We start from the raw sequence: 18,852 nt of genomic DNA on the forward strand, positions 1-18,852 counted from the left end.
TAGTTATAAATTGGAAAAGTAATTTGTTGTATTTTTTATATAAAATCCCAACTTCGGTAAACTTCTCCATGTATTCTATTATATAAAGTATGATTAAGGAGTTCCAGTCGGAGCTCCCGTCATGGCACAGTGGGTAATGAATCCAACTAGGAACCATAAGTTTGCGGGTTCGATCCCTGGCCTCACTCAGTGGGTTAAGGATCCAGCGTTGCTGTGAGCTGTGGTGATGGTTGCAAATGCAGCTCGGATCTGGAGTTGCTATGGCAGTGGTGTAGGCCAGTGGCTACAGCTCCGATTTGATGCCTAGCCTAGGAACCTCCATATGCTGAGGGTGTGGCCCTAAAAAGACAATTTTTAAAAAATATGATTAAGATATATTAAATTCAAAACTCCTCCAGAATATCTTCACCAGCATTTCAGACTATTCACAGTGTCAAAATCCTTAGAGCAAAGGGGATTAAAAACAAAGCACTGAAAGTCTACCCCTGGGAGTTCCCATCCTGGTGCAGAGGAAATGAATCCAACTAGTATCCATGAGGATGCAGGTTCGATCCCTGGCTTCACTCAGTGGGTTGGGGATCTGGTGTTGCCGTGAGCTGTGGTGTAGGTTGCAGATGTGGCTCGGATCACGCGTTGATGTGGCTGTGGCACAGGCTGACAGTTGTAGCTCCAATTCAACCCCTAGACTGGGAACTTCTAATTGCCACAGGTGAGGCCCTAAAAAGCAAAACCCAACAACCATTAGGCTAGGCAAACCGCTAGGACAATTCAAACAGAGAAATCAAATCAGCTAACTCAGATGGTCAACTGAACTTCTAGACACCTTGGCCAGAAATAATTTATACATGATACAGAATTATTTTAAAAAAGAAAAGTTAATAAGGGCTCTGTCATTACAAGCTGGAGTTTTTTCTTTTTGCCCTTTTTTTTTTTTTTTTTTTTTTAACAGTGCCTGTGGAATGCGCAAATTCCAGGGCAAGGGATCAAACCCACGCCACAGCCGCAACCCAAGTCACAGCAGTGTCAGCACAGGACCCTTAACCCTCTGCACCACCAGGGAACTACAAACTGGAGTTTTTTTTTATCAGCAACTTAAATGCCACAGAGAATCAGCTCACTGAGGTCTACATCAGCTCCCTTGCAGAGGGCCAAATCCAAGAACTGACACGGAAGGGAGAAGCAGAGAAGACAGGGCAAGTGGATACTTGGTTTGGGGTGTTTTGTTTTGTTTTGTTTTTTGTCTTTTTACAGCCCCACCTGCAGCATAGGGAAGTTCCCAGGCTAGGGGTCGAATCAGAGCTACAGGTGCCAGGCTACACCACAGCCAGAGCAATGCCAGATCCTAGCCTTGTCTTCAACCTACACCACAGCTTAGGGCAACACCAGATCCTTAACCCACTGACCCAGGGATCAGACCCATATCCTCATGGTTACTAGTCTGGTTCTTAAGCCACAACAGGAACTCTGATGCTTGATTTTAAGATGACCGAACACAAGGGAATTTGGGAATTGGCAAGCTCAAATGAATCATGTTATAAATGAAAAAATAACTCACGACTTAGCAGGGAGCACACAGCTTATGAGAGACAATGTCAAGATCAGACCCCAGGGCCATTCTCATGGCTGTGCTGCCTTCCTGTTCATGTAATTTTCTGGCGTTCTGAACACAGTTGTATGCCTGCATATTTTACTGACTACATTAACTCAGAGGCTTTCATTCTCTGGACAGTGTATTTCCTATTCTTCATAGAACTGCTTTTTCCTCATTTCTAAAGTAAAAACAAAGGGAATACACCTATGATCTTATTAAGAAAAATGACTGGGGTTCCCACCATTGTGCATCAGATTAATAATCTAACTAAGCAGCTCGGATTGCTGGAGGTGTGGGTTCAATCCCGACATTGCCTGCAGCTGTGGAGCAGCTCACAGTTGTGGCTCGGAGTTCAATTCCTGGCCCAGGAATTTTCATATACTCTAGGTGTGCCCATAAAATTAAAAGAAAGGGAGTTCCCATCGTGGCGCAGTGGTTAACGAATCTGACCATGGACCATGAGGTTGCGGGTTCGATCCCTGGCCTTGCTCAGTGGGTTAAGGATCCGGCGTTGCCATGAGCTGTGGTGTAGGTTGAAGACAAGGCTAGGATCCGGCATTGCTCTGGATCTGGTTGCAGATGCGGCTTGGATCCCGCACTGCCGTGGCTCTGGTGTAGGCCGGTGGCTACAGCTCCAATTCACCCCCTAGCCTGGGAACCTCCATATGAAGGGGGAGGGGCCCTAGAAAAGATAAAAATAAATAAATAAATAAAAGAAAAGAAAATTAAAATAAAAATGACTCATGAGCATAAATATCTTCAACACAGCTAACCTAATTAAAAATTAGTGAGCGAAGACTTGACATTAAAGAAAATAATAAAAATCCCATTATCATAATGTACTTTGCATTTAAACAGGACATGTAGTCCAAAGCATCATGACATCCCTATGAAAAAAGTCAGGAATAATTCCAATAATTAATATCTTATGGGCAGGGGAAAGAGAAGTTAAATTTCTGGCTCAAGAGCATCTAGCAGTGAATAAAACTTCTCATGCCCCAGAAAACAAACCAACAACAACATTACTGAATGTTTAAAAAGCACCAGAAAAATCACGTGGGAAGAAACTACCAAAAGAAGTTCACTTGAAGCTTTGGGAAGTCAAATTCTGCCCTCTACTCTCTCACCAAAATGCCTTGTAGTCTTAGCATCAAGGAAAATGGAAATTTAGACTTCTATTGCTAAAGTCCATTCCAGTCACTTACATGTCTTTAAAAAGCAAAACCCTGGCTACAAAGCAATTTATTAGAAGAAAAAGATACACAATACTAGCGCTGATAGGCCACAATAATAAATCAACAGCAAGGCATTTACTTTGCCATCCAAGTATCTAAGGATATTTGTAAACTGTATTTTCTTGCAACAGAAGGCAATGAGGCTTGCAGTAGGCATGGTCTCTACATCACTGTGCACATATGAAGCTCATCTGAAAAGTTCAAAATCAAACTGTAGGCACAGTCAAGATCCTTTAACCTACTTTCCATAGTGATATTACCAGGCCCTTCTGCTTTGGGGTTGGTCTTCTTTGCAGAGCTCACCATGGCTCAGCACATGAAACTGTCAAGATGCGCCTATAAATCTAAGATATGACACAAATGAACATATTTACGAAACTGAAACAGACTCACTGACACAGAGAACAGACTTGTGGTTGCTGAGCAAGGTGGGAGGGCAGGAAGAGTGTTTGAGATTAGCAGATGTAAACTATTATACATAGAAGAGAGAAACAGCAAGGTCCTACTGTACGGCACGGGGAACTATATTCCATATCTTGTGATAAACCATAATGGAAAAGAATATAAAAAGCTATATAGATATTCAGACATCTGAATCACTCTGCTGTAGAGCAGAAATTAAGACACTTTAAATAAATTATACTTTCATAAAATAAAAAAAAAGATGCACCCATAGAAAAGTTTTCATTCACTAGGGGAGGGCATGGATAAGCAATGGAGACAGAAGAAAAACAACAGCATCAATTCACCCCAAACACAGTTGTTTCAGGCAGCAGGCAGCCAAGAAGCAAGGGCTATAAAGCACCAAGCTCAGGACCAGGATAAATGGTGGCAAGGTAAGACCCAGGAATGAGTCCAAGGTGCAGTTGGCAGAGGAGACATCAATAACAATAGCCCAAACAACCCCAAGAGCAGCAGTGGACTGTCAAAATGGGCAAGGAAGACAAAGGACACAGGGACAGGAAGCATCAAGCAAGAGTGGCGTCTTGTACTCTAAAGGCTATTCTCAACCCAGTCCAAGGAAGATAGGTGTGCTTAGGACCATGGATACGGATGATGGGCATGCTTGGGACCTTGGATACAGATGATGGGCATGCTTGGGACCATGGATGCAGATGATGGGCATGCTTAGGGACCTTGGATACAGATGAGGGGCATGTCTGGGTCCTTGGTTAGAGACAAAGGCAACACCTGCCTGAAGAATGGAAAGGAGGAAAGAGTCAGATGGTTCCCACCCAGAGAAGATTTTCTGATAGGAGTTAAGAGGTGTGGAAAGTATGGAGGAGGAAGAAGAAGGAGAAAATGGAAGAGAGATGGAGGAGGGAAAAGGAGAAAAGAATGGACTCCACACAACGATCTGAAGTGAAAACCGTGGACCATATTGAGGGTACACAGCAGCACATCAGTTATGCAACATACAAGTAACCCAAATTTCACTGACTGTCACTTCTTTCTTAAGCATCTGTTAGGGGAATTTTTTTTCTGTATTATTTGTTGGTAGTTATTTAAGGCCTGCTTTTATTGCTCACTTGTCATTCTACTTACAGTAAAGATTAATAACACCGCATATGGTGTGTGATGAATAAGAAATCCAACTTATGTGGCACTAGGTGGAAAATTATGCAGCATATCCCTTTGAGTGTATAAGAATCCTATTTAACATGAAAAGTTTCCTACACAGAGAAAAGAAGTGAAACTTATTCATGTATTTGCCATGCTTTGGTCTGCAAATAGGCTCAGAAAAGTAATCTGTGAAAATGAAAATTGTGTTACCCGACTATATTGTCAAACTAAAAAATGTTAAAGTTGCAGTAAACTTCAACTCATCCAAAATCTCTTCAACTAAAAAGCTAAGATTACCATAATTTGTTTTGGCTTTAATTCTACATGCAAAAGAGGAGTGGAAAATATTTAAAAGCCATGGCTGCCTTCTTTGGGAGGGAAGGGGGGGGTGAAATTTAACTCAGCGGGGGGGAAAAAAAGTCTACATACTTCCCCTGCACTGTGAGGCCTTGTAGAGAAAGGAGAAAGCAAAGACTTGGAGCTAGAAAATATTAATGATTTTTTTCGATAAGCAAAAGGAGGTTCAGAACCGGGCATCAGGGCCAGAGAAAGTCATAGGGCTTTGCATAAATTAAGAGCTCAGAATTTTTAAGTTACTAGGAGCCATCAAAGGAAGAGAGGAGGCAGGTCATGGACCACTGATGGGCTGCCAGGCACAAGCTGTTGGACCCTGACGATGGGAATTTCTTAAATATGGTCTGGTATTCAATTTCAAGCCTGTTGTTGTTGTTCTGAATGCCTCATTTTCAGTTTCCCTTCTTCAAGTTAACAGCACATGATCTTTTAAGAAAAAGGAAAAAGGGCAAGGGGTTACATGGGGAGGGGGCAGGTACAAACTGTAAAGGGACAGCCCGTGTGAGATGGTCACACAGAAGCAGGCTGGGGGCCAGCTGTGCACAGCCTCTGCCCAGCCCCGGAGCCCGGGAGGGAGCTCTGACCTCTTCCGGTTGCCTTTGAAAAGGGTCCAACTTAATTCACTGGACTCTCCAAGAATAGGTTACAGCAGGTTTTGAACTCTGAGAAGACAGATTTAAAACAATCAAAATGGTAATTACTCTACGATGTCTTTTAAAACCAGACCACTTGTTAGTGAACGTTGAATTGTCTATCAGTGAAAACGAAAAATTCCAAGATGTGTATCAGTGAGTTGCCTCTTTCTCTTATCCAAGAGTAACCAAAAGAATAACTACGTTTCCTGTCAGGTAGTCATGCCCGGGAGGCAAGTGAAATCACTGGCCAAAGTGCAACTTTTTTTTTTTTTTTTGGCTGCACCTATGGCATATGGAAATTCCCGGGCCAGGGATCAAATCAAAGCCACAATTGAGACCTACGCCACAGCTGCAGCAACACTGGATCCTTAAGCCACTGCACCGGGCCAGGGATCAGACTCGCTCCACTGCAGAGACAGGATCAGACTCGCTCCACTGCTAGATCCTCAACCCACTGTACCACAGCGGGAACTCCCAAAGGGCAACTTAATTCGACAGCTTTAAAAGAAAATCGATAACTATCTTTAAAAACAGGTATAAAAATCTTAAAAAACCATGAGAGACAGCAACTTCTTAAAAATTATTTTTGATATACATAAGGGAAATGAGAAAAAATAAAATAAGGGGAAGAGTAACACACAAAGGGAGAAGAACAAAATGAAGGGTGAAAAGGAACAAAGCCAAGAAGGTACAGTGAGGAGCAGAATCAGAGGAAGAAAGAGGTGGAGACACAGGAGGAGAGAAAAACAAAAAGTGAAGCACAGTTAATTCAGCCACTTTTTAACAAGTGTCTCAGAGCCTTGGTTTTCGCATCTCTAAAACAGGTACCAAGAGATACACCTCGTAACTTCGTCATCCTTTAAATAGCAGCAGCAGCAGCAGCAGCAATCATTTATTAAAAGGATGCAAAAACTGCATATGAAAATGCATACCCCTGTATGGCCAAGATCAAGAGGTAAAAGCAGGAAAGAGGAGTTCTTAATATATAAAATGACCATGAGTGAAACCTGCTCTTCTGAACTTGGGGTTGTCCCTATTATCGCCTCTGAAATGTTTGATGACCTCTATTCACAGGTTTTAACTTACTGATCTTTATTACTGCTAGAGCCTTCATTTCAGACCACCAGAAGGAAAATTATTTTCCAGTACCAGAGGTGAGGGTGGTGGACCAAATGCAGACCGTGGTCCAATAGTCAGACGGAAGTGAAAATGAATCTTTCAAATGAGAGCCTTGAGGAAGAAGAAAATAACATTATTAGTCATCATACGAACGGGCCACCTTTATTTTGCTCTTTCTACATACTAGACATCACACTAGGGCCTTTCAGAGTTATTCTTTCAAAATGTCACAACAATCCTTTCAGGGAGATTCTTTTAATTAAGGTCATCTTACAAACGAGGAAACAGAGGCCCCAGATATGTTATGTGCCCTTGGTCCCAGAGCAATAAGGAGGAAGTTAGATCTCAAGCCTGGCTTTTCAAAACGATACCAGATTTCATGATCCTCAAGTTCCTTTTAGCCTTCAGAGAAAGAGTAAATTATATCTAGGAAAGCTTTCATTTAAGATTACTATAGTTTTTCTTAATCCCCCCCCCAAATAACAAGTCTAATACTGAACAGAAGCAACTCTCAGTTGGATTCATTCATCTAACTTCCATGATAATTCTTAGATTATGATATTATCAGGAAAGAAAGACGCTTTGCAGTATTACTTTCTTCATCTGTAATTGAAAATGTTCCAAATGATGCCCCCAATTCTATCAAATTACTCTGCAATCCCTCCCCCACTTGCCCAGAAATCCTAAGGCAATGGTGATTTTGTCCTGCTGACACACAGCAGAAACCTCTGAATATACGCCTTTTGGAAGAGTCTGAAGGAAGCCACACCTCCCTGCATCAAGGTTTCATTAACTTTGAATTCATCAAGCATTGTAGAAATGCAGGCCATGCACTCTGTCCAATCCTGACTTACATGAGAGCTTTGCTAAACTGTTAACTGTTACTGAAAAAGAAATGTAAAGGTTGTGCCTTTTTAATTAAAAATATTAAGAAAATAAACAAGAGCTTGAAAGCCTTAGTACGGTATCAACACCTATCCCAAGTACTTTGGCTTTTTGGTTTTTGCTTGCACCAGGGCTTCCTATTCAGAATGAAAGTGCCTGCAAAACCTTGCTCAGCGGGCTGAGACTGTGGTACCTACTTTGAATAAACAAGGCAGCTTCCTGTCTCTGACGGCCCATTGCTCAACAGGGTTGAATCATGGCAGCTTCCACAGTCATGACCCCTGAGTGCACTCATGCTGAAGAGGGTCTGCTTTGATTCACTCCTATTGTAGGAAACTACTTATCAGGCGATACCTCTTGCTTCTTGAATTGAAAATCCTTGCATCAGTGAAGCTGAAAAGGAGTGACTGTCTTAGGCGCCAACTTAGTATCTCATTATCGCTAAATTTATCTCCATTTGGTGGATGTATCTGGACTTTTTTGAAGTCACTGAAGGGCCGGAGCTCGGTGTACACTTTTAGATCCTTTCGGAAGTGGTTAAAACAGCATCCGGTAGATGATTCTCTCATCACATATTCATTTATGCATTTCTGAAGGCTCTTTAGTGGCAGAACCCACAAGGCAGAGTTCAGGATCAGAATGGGAAAACGCAGTTCGGATTACACCAAAAAATTGGTTTTACAAGTGATCGATCTTTTTCTTAAGGGTTTGAGAAAGGCATTTTCTCCCACATCGGTGCTGTTGTGCAGTGGTTGACTGTCCAGCGTGCTGTTCAATTTGTTTTCAATGTGCTGATAAATTATACATGATGCACATCCCACTTCCTTTACTCTGCTCCTAATCTCCTACAGGATGGTGTCAGCACAAAGGGCAGCCTTTGCATTTCTGACCTTTTTGAGTAAAAGAAATAGGAAAAAAAAAAAAAAGGAAAAAGAATCTGTCTTGCTCCATGAACAGAAGCCTGCACCTCCAGCTGTGCACCACCCCTATTTTCCTGACCAAGGGGGCCACCTATCCTGGAGGGCGGTCCTGGCATCTTGATATGGAGACCTGGCTTTGGATAACCGGGAAAGGCTAGAAACACTCCCCCATCCCTCCTCTGTCTGGGCTATTACACCAGACCTAGTGCTGCCTGGAGATGTCAGAGGCCCCCGCCGGTGGGAAGCGGGGATGCTATCAGTCAGCAGGGAAATTTTCTGCTTCTGAAAACCTCTTCATCTGTGCAGCACCTCCAGCTGCCCCGGAGCTCCGTGTCCGTGCATGAAAATAGCTCTGGCCTTGATGACTTCACTCATTCTCACAAACCAGCCAGTTGGCAGAATGCTCGCACCGGCTGCTCCTTAAGGCGAGGGAGTTCTGCCTTGCCCACCACCCCCTAAGATGAACCTTTCGTTTCATGTGGACTCTGGAAGAAGGCTCCTCACTGAGGTGAGAGTGGGCACAAACCTAATGCCCACATTTCAAAACGCTGTCAGACGGTCTGATGAAAAGAGCTAACTGACAGCCAATACGAAGCATACAAAACCTAAATGGGTTTTGTTTTTGGCTTGTTTTTTTTTGTCTTTACACTCAACTTTAAGGACATCAAAACTGCTTCCATAAAAGAAGAGATAGATGCATATGTATAACTGAATAACTTTGCTGTCCACCTTAAACTGATACAACATCATAGATTTTTTTGGTAAGATTTTTTCTTTTTTCTGTTTGAGTTGATTTACAATGTTTTGACAATTTCTGCTGTACAGACAACATGGTAGATTTCATAAGCCAACATAAAATAAAAATCAACTTAAAAAATGTATAAATATGTTTAATGAAAAGGTTTTTTTTTTTGTCTTTGTAGGGCCACACCTACAGCATTCGGAGGTTCCCAGGCTAGGGGTCGAATAGGAGCTGTGGCTGCTGGCCTACACCACAGCCACAGCAACACCAGGTCCAAGCCGAGTCTGTGACCTACACCACAGCTCATGGCAACACTAGATCCTTAACCCACTAAGCGAGGCCAGGGATCGAACCTGCGTCCTCGTGAATGCTAGTCACATTCGTTTCCACTGAGCCAAGACAGGAATTCCAATTAAAACATTTTTAAAACCCGCTGGGTAAACCAACTTCATACAACAAGTTCTCATCGCATTAATTTTAGGGCCACATATCTTTCTGAAGAACATGCGGCATAGCTTATAACCACCCACATCTTTTAAAATCCTATTTCTCATGTTTACTCCTTTTCCGCAAGTAAGAAGGCCAACGAGGTATCAAAGTAAGAATTAATTACCACTACACCTAATCAGCCTAAGCTGACTAAGGGCCTCTGAAAGCCGTTTTTTGCCATCGCAGCAAGCTTTATTAGTGAGGAATGCTCAAATGGATTTTGAAATTAAAAAAACGAAAACAAACACACAAAAAAAGTAAAGGCATTTCATGAGTGAAAGAGGTGTTCTTTCATGTTTGATTACCAAATTTTCTTTTAATGGTTATAATTTCCCCACACAGAGTTTTTCGCTTCCCACTGCAGTGACCACAAGCTAGTAAGAATATTCCATGAGTAGAGCAGGACCTTCTGATGTTCCAGCATCATAACTCAGGGCTCTGTCCGCACTGCACTTTGAGTCCAAAAGAGAGCATTTAGATTAACTGCTTCAGTGCCCTATGGACACAAGATTTATGCCCAGAGGGAAAGCCCCCATACGATTCTACAGACACAGAGCTAATGAAATAATGTGGTTCACTGGTTTAAGATGGTTCCTCCAAAAGGGGTGCAGCAACTGTTCCCCAAAGATAGAAACGCACTAACATTCTACTCCCACCATCCCTCAGCTTCTCTATCACAGTTACAAACAGCATCAAAATAGCACTTGCCATCTCGCAACCACCAGGGTAAGAAACCGTCTCTCCCCACCAGCTCCAACTACAACATCGCAAAGAAATCTTCAGCAAACACCTGGGCACACAGATGACAGTGAATTATTAAAATGCATCTTCTCATACAACCATTTGTTCTTTCCACAGATATATGCCAAGTATGGAGCTTGAGGCAGGGACTACTACCTAGGCACTGCCTAAACACTGACTTCAAGGATTTCCCACTCAAATCATTAGGTATTACAGGGCCATGTAGCCTTAACAAGACGGGTGAAGACTGCAGTGATATTTTTTGTTGATGCAAGGATTTAGAAAATGTGGTTTCTCAAGGACATCCAGGGAAGTGTTGCCTTCCTCTCATTATAAAAACCAGGGGTCAGTTTGGGAAGAGTTCAGAAAAATAACTATGAAATTAGAGTTACTGTGTCTCTCTCCCACAGTAGCTAACAAAGATACAACACGGATTCTGAATACAGAAAGGTCAGTTATAAATATCATTACAGATATAATAACCCACTCAGTGATGGAATAGGCTAGCCACAGAAGCAGGAAGGACCATAGCAAGACTGAGTAAAAATCTCACAATTTACTAATGGTGCCTCGAAAGGTTATGTGCTTTACACAATGTCATGCAGGTATGATCATTTCAGAATCATTTCAGATAGTTTTATTTGCCCTGCGTTTTTCCAATTACACTACTCTGATTCATACACACACACACACACTTACCTTACACTACTATGTGTGTGAATCATATGCAAACACACATATGCACACACAGATGCCATGCTTGTCTGTCCCCCATTCTTACACATATTACAGTACTCTCTGTCTGATTCACACACACATGCAAACACATTATATTACCGTGTGGGATTCCTGTATACACGTACACACACATACATTACACTACCCCATTTGATGCTTACACATCTGATGCATGTGTATCAATCACACGGATCGGAACATCGACTTACTCATATACGTATCATGCTACTTTGTGTCATACACACACACACCTTATGCTACCAGGTATGTGATTTATATTCACATTTACATACTGGATATATACATATATACACAAAGATTTTAAATAGTAAGGCGTGGTTATATTCAAAATAAATAATTTTCAAAGGGAGAGATTCGAAGGTGAAATAGACAATCATGTAACTACTTCAAGGTTACTGTCATTTTTATTAAGTAGTAATTTATCTGGACCCTCACTGACCTCTATGGGAGTCCTCAAGAACTTCAAAGGATGAGACACATAACCAGGTATACATGATGACGTGGAAGTTCCATGAGCGCCCACCAAGCCATGTGAGTGAACACTTTTGTTTCCTGGCTCAAGGATGAGGGTATTAGCATCATGTTGTGTGGCCCTGTTCTGCATCAGATGGGGAAATGGAACGGACAGACAGAAAAAACAGGAATCGAGAACAGTATTCTATGCACCTGCTTCAGGACAAATTCCCCAGGTTCTACGCCATAAACTTTGGCATAATATGAAAAAGTACATGGGCTGCATGGCTTAAGACCCCAGCTACAGCGTGTGATCTGAAGGAACATCTTCCCTTCTGTTCAAGAGTTGGCAACAGAGAGAGCTCTGAATGAGATCTCCAGACACACGGAACTGGAGTCATGATTAGCGAGGCCGAGGCCCTCTCAAGGGTTTTATGAAGATGTGAGCAAGCAAGGAAGTGACATGGAGACGACGCTCCATGATAACCAGCAGATGGACTAACGCATCAGTACATAGAAGACGTCCCTGGGCATCCAGACATAAAAGGATTGGGGGAGACTGTCAAGGAGGCCAGACGTCCTGCAGAGCAGGTAGGTGCATGAGCAGGAAATGGGAGATGCCGCAGATGATACATGGTCCATCCGCGTCCACAGTCTAGTGAGGCCCATGGACGCAGAGGCGATACTGAGGAGATGAGACTATGAAGAGGAAATGGAGATGCCTGTACGTGTGCCTTTCTGACTCTACCCTTATTATTGTCGAAAACTCCACCAAAGCAGACGGTGAATATTCTGAATGCTTGCTTTCTTAAGCTACTTGCTCTAGGAGTCTAGTATGCTTTTTTTTATCCATAAAGAACCTCCTTCACTATGAAGTACGGCCATATACATTATATTGAAAGAGCCTGGGAGTTCCCATCATGCCTCAGTGGCTAACGAATCCGACTAGGAACCATGAGGTTGCAGGTTCAATCCCTGCCCTTGCTCATTGGGTTAAGGATCTGGCGTTGCTGTGAGCTGTGGTGTAGGTTGCAGTCACGGCTCGGATCCCACGTGGCTGTGGCTCTGGCATAGGCCAATGGCTACAGCTCTGATTCGACTCCTAGGCTGGGAACCTCCATATGCCGTGGGAGCAGTCCAAGAAATGGCAAAAAGACAAAAAAAAAAAAAAAAAAAAAAAAAAAAAAGCGAGCCTGTATTGTCAAACCACAAGGTACTGCTTTTACGATCCTTTTAGATCACATCTCAGAGTTTCAAATAAGATAGGATAAAGAAAACACCAAGTATAACGGGAAGGCAATATAAGGTGTCAGGCAGGAGAACTTCACATCACATTGAAAAATCAGACAGCTGCCCACTGGGAAAGTATCCTGCCAAACCAGATAACACCATCACTCCAGCCTTGGCAGACAGCTACAAGAAGTCACTAGCCAACTCTTAAAAATGGGGCATTCTTCCTAAAAAGGAAACACACATCTTTAAGAAAATAAACCTAAGTACTTTGAAGACCACGTAAAAGACCTTATCTGTAGCCCAAGAGAAACATCTGCCAGGGATCAAAACGATTAGGCCCTCGGTAGAGGCTTCGAGGACAAGGAAGGACTGGAGGAGACATATGACTAACTGCTTTTCCAAAACCGGAATGAGAACCCCATCAGGGAACATAAGGAAACCCTTGAAGATGAGCAAGTCAAGGACAAACTCATAATCAGACCTCCAGGAGAATGTGAGAGCAAGCTTACAAAGTCCTCCAAAGCCAATTAAAAAAAAAAAAAAAAATGTTGCTTAAGGAGTTCCTGCTGTGGCACAGGAGGTTAAGGATCCAACTGCAGCAGCTCAGATGGTTGCAGAGGTGCGGGTTCCATTCCTGGCCTGGTGCGTTGGGTTAAGGAGCCGGCGTTGCCACAGTTGTGGTGCAGGTTGTAGGTGTGGGTGATATTCAATCCCTGGCCTGGGAACTTCCATATGCCTTGAGTGCAGCCAAAAAAAAGAAGAAAAGAAAGTTTTTTAAAAAGATAAAACCTCTGGAAGTGAGATGTTTCTGCAAAACAAATAGTTTAGATGAGAAAGACAGAAAGAGAGAAACTGAATAACTGTTTCCTTGGTCTTTACTAGGAAACGTACAAAGAATATTTCAAATACCAACTTATCTTTTGAAACAGGCTGCAGGGCCCAAATCAAACAGTGATTCATTTAAAGGAAGGACTCATAAAATCCAACTGGCATTATCTCACAGTTAAAAATGCAAGGTGGAATTTTTCTCTCTCTTGTTTTTTTCCCCTTCTTCTTAGGGCCCCACCTGCAGTATATGGAAGTTCCCAGCCTAAGGGTCAAATCGGAGCTGCAGCTGCCTGCCTGTGCCAGAGCCACAGTAACAGGGGCCCGAGCTGCGTCTATGACCTAAGCTGCAGCTTGCAGCAAAGCCACATCTTTCACCCACTGAATGGGGCCAGGTATCGAACCGGCATGCTCACAGACAGCTTGTCAGGCTCTTAACCAGCTGAGCCACAACGGGGACTTCCCAAGGAGGAATTTTTACACTGTTGGCTCAAATGGAAAATTCTAATTATGCCCAGTGACTCTACAGGAGGAACAGAGTTGCAAACAAGAGGGCCCAAGCAGAATTTTCAAAAAGAAGGCCTTTTAAAAAACAACGTGCTAGGGGACAAAAACAAACTGGAATTCATGGTAGAATATCAGAGAGCACTCATTCCACTTGATGGAAATCAACAGACTGGAACAAACCAAAAACCAGTTTTAAAAATTACATTTTGCCAGGATTAAAGCAGAAGACAAATGCAAGCGAAACAGACGCAGAGACATGAGGACTTCCCCGAGACAGGTGCTCCAAGTGGTCTGATTTAACATTTTTATAAATGAGGTGGAGGAGAGCACACCCAGGGAAGCAGGCACGCTTCTAGGAAGCTCTTTTCGTGACCAAAATGCCATGTAACAGAGATAACCATCTTTTCAGCATCCATCTGACAAACATGGTAGAACGCTTTGAACCCACTTCCACTTAACCAGCTGTCCGGAGGAACCGATGAGCGCCACTCCTTTGTAAATCACGCTGACGGATGCGCCTGGAATGGCCCCAGCCAGCAGCCTCCTTCCTGAGCAGAGCCAGCACTGCGGCCATGAGCAGAGCCCTATTTGTAAAAAACACAGTTCTGATCCTAAACCTGCTTATGCAATTTTATATATATATATAATATATATATGTGTGTGTGTGTGTGTGTGTATATATATATATATATATATTTTGTCTTTTTGCCATTTTTTGGGCCGCTCCCACAGCATATGGAGGTTCCCAGGCTAGAGGTCGAATCGGAGCTATACCCGCCAGCCTACGCCAGAGCCACAGCAATGGGGGATCCAAGCCTCCTCTGAGACCTACACCACAGCTCACGGCAACGCCGGGTCCTTAACCCACTGAGCGAGGCCAGGGATCGAACCCGCAACCTCATGGTTCCTAGTTGGATTCGTTAACCACTGTGCCACGACGGGAACTCCTGCAATTATATTTTATTACAATAATGTGACTTTTATTCAATGATGTATGCTTAAAGAAGTGGACATGGAGTCCGAAAAGAAGAAGCACAGTTGCTGTGAAAAACAAGGCAAACAAGTCTTTCAATGCTTAGTCCATAATAAAATAATTTTTAAAGCTGCCACTAAATAAGGCAGAGACATCCTAACTGCGCAAGGGGGAAAAGCAATCATGAATATCTTCAAAGGTGTTTCTAAGGTTTTTAATTTCACTCAAGAAACAAACCAGTGGATTTCCCTGGTGGCCTAGCAGTTAAAGGATCCAGAGATAGCACTGCTGTGGCTCAGGTCATGGCTGTGATGGGGGTTCAATCCCTGGCCCGGGAACCTCTGCATGCCATGGGCAGTGCCAAAAAAAAAGTTTTAAAAGAGTTGAAAAAAAAGAAGAAAGAAAGAAACAAATCAGCAACAACAGACAATTCACTGTGAGTTTTGGTAAGAGTGGTAACACTGAATCCCACCTGTGCATTGATAACGGGGAAAAAAACTTTGGCCTTCTAGCAAAGGTTTGCCAAAAAAAGTATTTTTAAGTTTTATGTTTAAAATAGTTAAAATAGTTATGTCTACTTCAATAACTTTTTTTTTTTTTTTTTTTTTTGCTTTTTGCTTTTTAGGGCCGTACCTATGGCATATGGTCTAGGGGTCTAACCGGAGCTACAACTGCCAGCCTACACCACAGCCACAGTGCCAGGGGGTCTCAGCCACGTTTGAGATCTATGTCACAGCTCACGGCCACACCAGATCCTTGACCCACTACGCAAGGCCAGAGATTGAACCCACGTCCTCAAGGATACTAGTTGGGCTTGTTTCTGCTGCACCACAACAGGAACTCCCATGACTTTTTTGACTCATTGACCAACTACTGATTCTTCTTTTGTTGAAAGAACTCCCCTGTACTCATCCATATGCTCACTCTATGCCAGGCAGTGTAACAGGACTGTGAACACAAAGAAGAAGGTTTCAGGCCTCCAGTAAGTCACAATTCAATGGGTAGGTGGATATGCTAACAAAGCATAGCTCCCCATTATACCAAGCCCTGTAAATAAACATGAAGTGCTGAAAAGAATAGTCTGGAAAGGCCAGATCATGGGGCCATCAATGGGCAGCAGGGTGAGCTGACAGTGTCAGGGAGGCTACAGCTGAGGCCTAAAGAGTGCGTTCAGGTGATGCCTGTTGGATGGGGTGGGACCTTCTGAAGGCACGTGTGCAAAAGCAAGAAGCAGCAACACAAGGCCCCAACAATGAAAGTTCCCAAACTGTGGAAAGGCTGGAAAGGGAAGGTGGGAGCCACTAGGGCCAACGTTATTTCAGTTTCAGACTATAAATGATGGGAAATCATTGTATTTGAACCAAAAGAATGACACCCATACTTGTAATGCTTGTCTATTAGCCAAGTGATCTTTCTGGTTTAGCAAATAAACGGAGATGGTACAGAAAGTAAGGAGACCAGTTGTGAGATGATGACCGTAAGTCTACTAAAAAAGGAATACTGCAGTGAATTTTTAAATAAATAAATATATTCCATATTCCCATATGGAAAACAGTTAAAGGAAGAGAAGAACAATACTGAGGAGGTAAAATCGGTCTGACGGGGTGATTAACAAGGGATGTAAGCGGTGAGTCAAGGATGGCTCCCAGATTTAGAGAGCTAGCATCAGATGGTCAAAGATGCATCAATAAAAACAGGAAATAAAGGGAGTTCCCGTTGTGGCTCAGTGGTTAACAAATCCGACTAGGAACCATGAGGTTTCGGGTTCGATCCCTGGCCTCGCTCAGTGGGTTAAGGACCCGGCGTTGCCGTGAGCTGTGGTGTAGGTTGCAGACACGGCACAGATCCTGTGTTGCTGTGGCTCTGGTGTAGGCTGGTGGCCACAGCTCCGATTCGAGCCCTAGCCTGGGAACCTTCATATGCCGTGGGAGCGGCCCAAGAAAAATGGCAAAAAGACCAAAAAAAAAACGGAAATGAAGGCCTTTTAAAGGAACACAGAATGAACGTAGCTGTGGGTATGAGGAGTGTGACATGCTACTATAAAAGGAGATAGCTAATAGGAAGTTGGCTAGAAATGAGTGAGCATATTAAAAAAGAGAAAGGAGAGAGAGAACGCTCAAACTCTTGCAAATTCCACAGGGGGCGTTTCAAATTTCAGAGTCTTCCTTTCTCATTCCTTTGACCCAAACAACGCCACGCTCACCCTCACAGATTAATGTCTATGTCACTGAGACAGGAGGGCAATGTGTCAAGACCTTTCTCGGCCTCTCACTTGACCAATTTGTGGATCTACCGCAGCCTCATTCTCTCCCCCGTTCCTTCCTTCCTGCTCTGAGACGGGTGAGTTCTTTGCATTGGGGCTGTCCTGACATTGGACCTCTTAGAACCTGAGTCTTTCACGGCTTTTCTGAGGCTGGTGCCTTCACTGTGTCTCCCATGAGGGTTTTCATCTCCTCCTCCGCTGATGAAAATCTCTAAGATGAGAGCATCTTAACTAAACACCAACCTCTCCCTTTATGCTGTTCACTCTTCCCTTATTCTCAAAGAAGCCTTCACGTTCTCTTTCCTTTCCGTCGAAGGAATGTTTCTTAAAAGAACTCTTTTCTACTCCTTGATCTTCACACTCCAACTCAAGGCCCTGGAGCTTAGGCACCTGCAACCAAGCTCAGAGAAAACAGATGAAAGCAGATCCCTGCCATGTGCCTTCTCTGCAAATTACATTTCAGCTTTATTATTTCTTAACTGTTTGCATATTATTGGGCATTTCTTTTGGACCCAGGAGTACTTAACAGAGTGTCTGGTATATGGTAGTTGCTCGCTGAAAAGAAAAAATGAATGAAAGCATGATCATGATTAAAAAAAAAAAAAGTGAAAGCATTGGTTATTTTTAAAATGCATGAATGAATTCTTGCCATCTGCTGATCTCTACCATGTCAAAGATCTTCATAGAAGGAAGATAAATTATGTAAAAGATTGCTCCCCTGAACGATCTACAAGAAAAAACATCCTATATAAAAAATAGCACACAACCACTACAATGTACACCACAGTTTTTGAAATCTTCTCTTTCAACCAGCATTTTTATACACTCCTCTAACAATTATCTAGCTGATAGGACCATGTACTTAATTATTCCTGGTTTTTCTGTTTGGTTTTTGGCTTATACATTCTGATCATATGATTTTAAAATATGAGATTTTTTTTTTTAAAAAAGAGCCAGTTACCACAGATTGGGGGTGCAGGAGAGGAGTTACATGCAATAATGTTGACCTCTGCACTTCGTAAACCTTTCTAAGACTTTTCTGAGGAATGGGAAGTTCCAAATCCTGCTCAGTGCTGCTTAAGGAAATGCTTTGTTCAGGCTGTTTGGAGAGAAAACAGTCAATAACTATGCTTGTTCCTCTGAATTCAGCTGCACCAGCTGCTTATTCAATGACGCTGATTTTAGGAAGCTTTGTTCCAGTGACGGCCACACAGAAGCTCCTTGGTACACGTCTAAGTTCCCTCCCAAACACAAGTCCCTAAAAGGCACACGCCAATCCACACAGGTTCAGAGAGTAAATTGTTTGCAAAATAAAATAAACAAGTCAAATGGCCCAAATTAAAAAATATAACATTGAGAGGGGATTGCAGTTGAGGGAAATAAATCAACAACTAAACTTTATTTCATATATAAAGTAAAGGCAAAATACATTTCTTAAAATATTTTCCTAATAATAACATAGGCAGGCCATGCTATGATTCTACACATTATTCACCATTGCATATAAAAAGGGAATAATGTCAACAGGGCCTCAAAGGAGGAAAACCTTGTTACACCTCATTATT

The 18,852-nt window shown here is 42.7% G+C and overlaps 1 protein-coding gene across 15 annotated transcripts in view; it reads right to left on the reverse strand.

Annotated features, from left to right (window-relative positions):
- The window catches only part of KLF12 (Kruppel like factor 12), a 674,377-nt gene that overhangs the window by 393,464 nt on the left and 262,061 nt on the right, over nt 1-18,852 (reverse strand). The window contains exon 2 of one of the 15 annotated variants that reach the window (XM_021065123.1): nt 6,465-6,608. The exons of 13 other annotated variants lie outside the window; for them this stretch is intronic. The gene's annotated coding sequence lies outside the window, so the exon portion shown is untranslated. Of the gene's footprint in view, nt 1-6,464; nt 12,668-18,852 lie in introns of those variants that run through there. One more of the 15 variants, XM_021065117.1, reaches the window with a different exon arrangement.

The sequence above is a fragment of the Sus scrofa genome, chromosome 11 (genome assembly GCF_000003025.6).
Source record: "Sus scrofa isolate TJ Tabasco breed Duroc chromosome 11, Sscrofa11.1, whole genome shotgun sequence".
NCBI classification, from domain to species: Eukaryota; Metazoa; Chordata; class Mammalia; order Artiodactyla; family Suidae; genus Sus; species Sus scrofa.